We start from the raw sequence: 7,494 nt of genomic DNA on the forward strand, positions 1-7,494 counted from the left end.
ATCCAGGCTTCACTACCCTTCAGTGTGTAGAGACAAAGTTGAATGAAGCTCAATCATAAATCTTCCTATTTAAAAAACAAAATCAGCTTGTCAGTTTTAGCTTTTATTTTTGTATTATATTTTAATGTATTCTTACATGGTAGATTTTAGAGATTGTAACTGACACTATAATGAAAGACGCCATTCTTGAATGTAAATCCTTATCGACACATGGAATGTTGAACCTTGTGGGGCACGGTAGGACAAATGCCACACGTGATCCATGAACTTCAGCCTACAGGAAGTCAAGACTTTAGCTGACGTTTATTACCTTGAAATAAACACATGGCTGTATAAGTCAGGAATTACTGCTCGAGAAAAGAGGAAGCCGTGAAAGTCAAAGGCAACTACGGAAAGGCGAGTTATCCCAGGTAATGAGACACAGTGCTATTTCAAGGTTTTATTATATATTATAGCGACGAAGGTAAACTCGCAGAAGGAAGGTCAGACCTGCAAGGGGCTGATCGGCGTAGAAAATGGTGTTGTGTTCCAATTACACATGATAACTTAATATGGTACACTTTTGCATTTTTCTAATGTATATTCTCAAAACATTGGCTTAAGAAGAGCAGGCGATACACCTGGAAAAAATGATAATGTGGTGATAGACCCCGTCGTTTCTCCAGATATACCGGACGGTGGTTGCATTAATAAGACGAAACAACTTCTATAGTAAATATTGCATTTCTGTCTGTCACTTGTAAGCAGCATTCTCATAGCAAGAACCTGGTACTTTACAAAGCAAATTACAGTGTTTCTTTTTTATTGTAGACACACACACACACTAGCTGCACACAGCTCAATAGAACTTTGTTATTTAGAAATCAACAAAAAAACAAAGGGAGACCGCATCAAAACAAAAACAACAACTCAGGTAAGACAACCATTAAATGTATTTATCTAAATACTAGAAGTATCAGAAACAAAATTCTAGAACTTGAAGCTACTGCACTAACAGGTAACTATGATGTGATAGGTGTTACAGAAACGTGGTTGTCTGAGAATGATGGGGACGAATATAATATTTGTGGGTATACACTGTATAGGAAAGACAGGCAGGACAGAAGAGGAGGAGGGGTAGCACTTTACTTAAGAAACAGTCTTGAAGCCCAGGTGTTAAACCTGGACAAAGAAAATAAAACCGAATCAATATGGGTCAGAATAACGGACAAAAATTCAAAGGGCATAATAATAGGAGCATGCTATAGACCGCCAGATTCAGACGGTGAGCAAAATAATCTGTTATACAATGATATTAGAAATGCGTGTAGCAAAGGAGAAGCCATACTAATGGGGGATTTCAACTTCCCCCAAATAAAATGGGAAAACCTGGTGGGTAGCGCAAAGGATGAAATAGAAATGGTGGAAATGACAAATGACTGCTTCCTAACACAATTTGTCAAGGCACCGACTAGAGGGGAGGCATGCCTTGATTTAGTCTTTTCAAATAACGAAGATAGAATAATTAAAACAGAGGTCAGAGAACCACTGGCAAACTCAGACCATAACTTGGTCTCATTTTGAAGTGTTTTTTAAAACCCCCAAAGTAATGACTAAAGCTAAGGTTTACAATTTTAGAAAAGCAAACTATGAAGGTATGAAACAGAGACTAACAGAAGTAGATTGGAGTAAAATAGAGAAAACACCCACAGAAAAAGGATGGTTGTTCTTCAAAAATTTAGTACTAGAGGTGCAAAACAATTATATCCCTAAAGTAAACAAATCTAAATGTAAAACTAAATTGCCAAAATTTATAAAAAAAAATATTCAGCGAAAAAGGCACTTTACAGAGCATTAAAAAGGGACCAAAAAGAAAAGTACACAGAAAGAGTACATGGAACTGCAAATGCAAGTCAAAAAAGGAAGTTAGAAAGGCCAAGAGATAAATAGAAATGAACATTGCTAAGGGAGCTAAAACCAATTCCAAAATGTTTTTCCAATATTACAACAGCAAGAGAACATTCAAAGAGGAGGTTAAATGTTTAAGAGATACAAATGGCAAAATCGTAGATGAAGAGAAAAAAATAGCAAATATATTAAATGATTACTTTTCACAAGTTTTTACAAAGGAAGATACTGACAACATGACCCACATGTAATCCAGTTCCTATCCAGTTTTAAATAACTTTAGCATAACTGAGGCAGAAGTGTTAAAGGGACTAGGAGCTCTTAAAATAAACAAATCCCCTGGGCCGGATGAGATCCTCCCAGTAGTACTCAAATAAATGAAAGAAGTAATTTACAAAACCGCTAACCAAGATCATGCAGCAGTCTCTTGACACAGGGGTTGTACGGACAGACTGGAAAATTGCAAACGTAATACCGATCCACAAAAAGGGAAACAAAACTGAAACAGGTAACTACAGACCAGTAAACTTGACATCTATTATATGCAAACTTATGGAAACTATAATAAGATCCAAAATGGAAAATTACCTATATGGTAACAGTATCCTTGGAGACAGTCAACATGGTTTTAGGAAAGGGAGATCGTGTCTAACTAACTGGCTTGATTTTTTTTGAGGATGCAACATCAATAATGGATAATTGCAAAGCATATGAAATGGTTTATTTATATATCAAGAAAGCTCTTGACAAAGTCCCGCACAAAAGATTAATTCCAAAAGCGAAGGCAGTTGGAATTCAAGGAAACAAACGTACATGGATTAGGGAGTGGTTAACATGTAGAAAACAGAAAGTACTGATTAGAGGAAAAACCTCAGAATGGAGTGTGGTAACCAGTGGAGTACCACAGGGATCAGTATTAGGTCCTCTGCTATTCCTAATCTACATTAATGATTTAGATTCTGGTATAGTAAGCAAACTTGTTAAATCTGCAGACGACACAAAAGTAGGAGGAGTGGCAAACCAACACTGTTGCAGCAGCAAAGGTCATTCAAAATGATCTAAACAAAATTCAGAACTGGGCAAAAACCTGGCAAATGACAATTAATAGAGAAAAGAGTAAGGTACTGCACCCTTTATTTTTACTGTAAATAAAAAAGTACATTATGAATATCATATGGGAGATACTGAAATGGTAGAAGGAATCTATTAAAAAGACCTAAAATTTGTTGTTGACTCATAAATGTCTTAATCTAGACAATGTGGAGAAGCTATAAAAAAGGCTAAACAAGATGCTCGGATACATTGTGAAAAGTGTTGAATTTAAATCAAGGGAAAATGTTAATGTTAAAACTGTACAATGCACTAGTAAGACCTCATCTTGAATATTGTGTGCAGTTCTGGTCACCTCGCTATAAAAAAGATATTGCTGCTCTAGAAAGAGTGCAAAGAAGAGCGACCAAGCTGGGGGGTGGTGGGGATAAGGTCCCGAATTTTCGAAGTACTCCGGGTTTAAAAGGCATGTCATATACAAACAGGCTAAAAGAATTGAATCTGTTCAGTATTGAACAAAGAAGACTACGTGGCAACCTAATTTCAAGCATTCAAAATTCTAAAAGAAAATGACAATATCGACCCAAGGGACTTTTTCAGCCTGAAAAAAAGAAACAAGGACCAGGGGTCACAAATGGAGATTAGACAAAGGTGCATTCAGAACAGAAAACAAGAGGCACTGTTTTGCACAGAGCAGAGAGAATTGTGAGGGTGTAGAATCAACCCCACAGTAATTTTGTTGAAGCTGACACCCTGGGATCATTCCAGAAGCTGCTTGATGAGATTTTTGTGTCAGTAAGCTACTAACAACCAAATGTGCAAGGTGGGATGAATGGCTTCCTCTCGTTTGTAAACTTTCTTATGTTCTTATGTTCTAACTGTTCTCCTATACATTTTCTATAAAGTTTAATCGTAAATCTCGAAAAATATCGTACAAATTCTCTAAAAACTACTCACTTCTATATCTTTTGTAGTCATTTTTGTATTATTTTAGTATAAATACATGTTAATTTGGATTCATGTGTTGTTTTTTTCTGACTTTATGTGAACGAAAAGACACACATTTGCCCGTTCTCCCATTGGAAATAGTGATATTTTGAAATATCACTGTCCTGGTCATAAAAGCAAAAGTTTGTGGGGAATAATAGCCATTTTCTATACTTTTGAGGCATAAGCAATTAGGAAATAACACTTACTACCCAGGAACAAAAAAAAAAAAAAAAAAAAAAAAAAAAAAAATGTTACAGCGCACCCTGGTACAAACGGTGTCACTACAGTAAAACAGTTTTCACACAATTTGATCTGAATGATCTAAACTAGACCCGAGGTCTCCATTGAAACGTTTCCATTGTTTCTGCAGGTTTGCAAAGGGAGATGTAATGGCTTGCTTGAGCGGGTTCAGGTCTGTGATGTTTCTGTCCCACTGAAGTAGGATTGTATGTTTATAAGTGTGATGTCTTTTTCCCACTACCCACTGGGGTAGTTTATAACAAATATTGTCTCCCTTCCTCTCCCGATTTCGCCTTCTTTACTGTTTTTTTTATTTTTTTTTTCTTGTCTCTTTATTTTCTTTTTTTTTCTTGCTTTCCTTTTTCCCTCTCGTCTCAAATACTTCTCTCGTCTCTCTCTCTCTCTCTCTCTCTCTTTCTCTCTCTCCAGGAGGCTGCATGCGGCTGCAGGTGTCTCCACTGTTCAGAGCCACTGGGGGGCAGCTCTGTGGGATGGCCACCCTGAATCAGATGCATCGACAGGGCAAGCCACAGCCGGTGCCTCCTGGAGCAAGCCCCACGTCTCGGTAGCCGCAGCTCAAAGGTGTGGTCCTGAAGACAATGATCCGCAAGCCCAAGAAACCCAACTCCGCCAACCGCAAGTGCACCCGCGTGCAGCTCAGCAACGGCAGGGAGTCGGTGTGCTTCATCCCTGGGGAGGGGCACAATCTGCAGGAGCTCAACATGGTGCTGGTGGAGGGGGACCGCACTCAGGACCTGCCCGGGGTCAAGCTCAAAATTGTCCGTGGGAAGTACGACTGTGCGCAAGTGCAGATCAAGATGTAGCATCTGTACTGCTGCCAGGCTGACAAGCAAACAAGCCCTGTACTGCTGCCTCTCTATTTCTGTGTGTTAGTTAATGAGGGGTCCTGACCCAGGGAAATGTTTACTGTGCACATGGTCAGACCGGGAGTTCACTGAGTTTGTGAGATGAAGCGGGGAGCAGTGTGTATAGAAAAGTACATGTTACACAAGCCCCTTTTATTTTCATAGGTATTTGAACCGTTGCTGTCCAGAATGTAAAAAGGGTGTGATCAGCCTTCACTGAGTATTTCTAAACAGGGACAGATCGATCTACCAGTCAATCCAGTCCAGTAACTGATTGTCCTGTTTAACAAAATATTTCCATTTGCAGCTCTGCATCTGTGCTGCTTGTTTTTTATTAGTGTGCAGATTACTTTCAGGCAGTTTCACTTTTTTTCTTGATTAATATGTTGCTTGGGATTATAGTTTGTGTTTTCTTTTTTTAATTTAAATTTAAGCAAAGTTATGGATTCTTGTTGTTAGTTTAACCACCTGAGGCATGTAATAAAATAAATCTTTAAATTTTAGACAGTGTGAAAGTGTGCTTTCATTTGTAGCTAACAAGCACTGTGTTGAAGTATTGATCTGTGCATCCCCTACTTTATTCCTTGCTTTAATCGGTTACAGTGTATTTTAGAACTAGAATAGGCTGAAGGCATTCACTAACACACACTCCTTCTGACACACTGACACACACACTGACGAACACTCACACAGACACACATTCACACTGACGCACTTACAGTGACACGCACTCACACTGATGAACTAACACTGACACACTCGCACTGACACACTTGCACGCACTCACACACTGACTGCACTTAGTTGTGAACACTGGAACTATTGTTTTAGTATTGTTTTTTAAAAAGTCAGTTTTAAAATAAGCAAAGAAAACAAGAGAGCGAATTCAAGCGGACCCTGCCTGAAAGCAGTGTTTGGAGTCGTTTGAACTGTAGGTCTCTGCCGATGCTGCTGCTGTGTGGTGAGGATGTGGTAAGATCTATTTCAGAGCAACACTGTTTTGTCTGAGGTCGCTTTGGAAAACACAACACTGTACTAAGAAGCTGGAGTCTGTGCAACAATTAGCTTTGGGGGCTGTATTGAATGACTGGAATTAGGATTCTGCTCATGATAACCTTCTCAGTCATTCCTCTGTTAAACCACTAAGTGGCAGAAGGTCCTATTTTATACTTGCTCACTTCTATAAGGTTTTGTATATAACCTTTTATAGCGATTTAAACACTATCCAAAATACTACACGGTTGAACTGATAATGTCATTTCTTTCCTTTATTTTGGCATTTCTAAAACACAGTAATGTCTCTTTTTTTCAAAACTAAAGTTATTTATTGCTAAATGAATGACAATTTTGTGGGTGTCATGGCAACCAGTTTATTTATTGCACCTCGAGAAACCAAGCCCCTCCAAAGAAGTGAGATGCTCGTTCACAAGTGAGGGCAAATTCACTCGCATGCTGTGCTGTGCTCCTTATATTTTCCATGGCATGCATTACCTTCTTATGCCACTTGAGGGAGTGTTTGTCATTTTCCACATGAAAAGTAATTCTTGCAATATAATTACATGCAAGTTATAAACAAGAATTACAGAACTTGTGTAAGGTCACTTTTTATGACCCTCCACAAGTAACTGGGAGGTTAGATTACTTCATGTTAATCACAAGAAGAGCTTGTAAGTACACAAGCTAATTGTAGACCAGTATAGTTAGATGAGTTTTAAAAGTTTGATGTTATTGGTTATCTTCGATGTATAGCACCTGCTTATGAATACATTTTTTGTTCTTTAATATTTCTGTATTCAATAAACTGATGCTACTATATTAACTTTCTTTATGTCACAGTAAGTCCTCAGTCTCTTTGAACTTAATTAATATTTCAGATTTGAAACTACTCAATTCCTCCAACATGGTCAACTTACAGCACAGCTCTATGCCTCCCTCTGCAGGAGGCTTCAGTTACTCACAATGGTTACCATTCAGAAATCACAGACACCATAGAGTGCAAGCAGGGCACTGCCAGCAAGACCGGACAGTAGCTGCTTTCCAAAGGGGTGCATCACAACATCACGACATGATGCCGGCGCTCCCTTCCAAAACAACATCAGCTTTAAATAAACTTTAAGTGAATAGAAGCGAATGTTAAAGTGGGGAACACATTAGGAGAAATGTCCCATTGAGTAAAGCACAACATTGCCATTTCTAAACATGAACACAATCTGGACATGCTTAAAAAAAATACACCCGTATTTCATAAGCATTCACACCATTGCAGTTAAGTCAGTTCTAACCATAAACAAACCAACAACAAACCTCTGCGAATGCGATTGTTGTTGCCTCCTACTGCACTCCAAGCAATGGCTATTCTGTTCATTACTACTCCTGGGCACCTGAGCATTTAAAAATATACCTAAACCATGTTTTGAAACCCAAGCCTGGGTGCAGCAGGGCTTCGAATTTCAAGTCCTGT

General features: G+C 38.6%; 1 pseudogene; it reads left to right on the forward strand.

The window, feature by feature from the left end:
* The first annotated feature begins 291 nt into the window (after positions 1–291).
* On the forward strand, positions 292–5,501 carry LOC121298251 (annotated as a pseudogene).
* Positions 5,502–7,494: the final 1,993 nt, after the last annotated feature.

This window comes from Polyodon spathula, chromosome 23, assembly GCF_017654505.1.
Source record: "Polyodon spathula isolate WHYD16114869_AA chromosome 23, ASM1765450v1, whole genome shotgun sequence".
NCBI lineage: Eukaryota > Metazoa > Chordata > Actinopteri > Acipenseriformes > Polyodontidae > Polyodon > Polyodon spathula.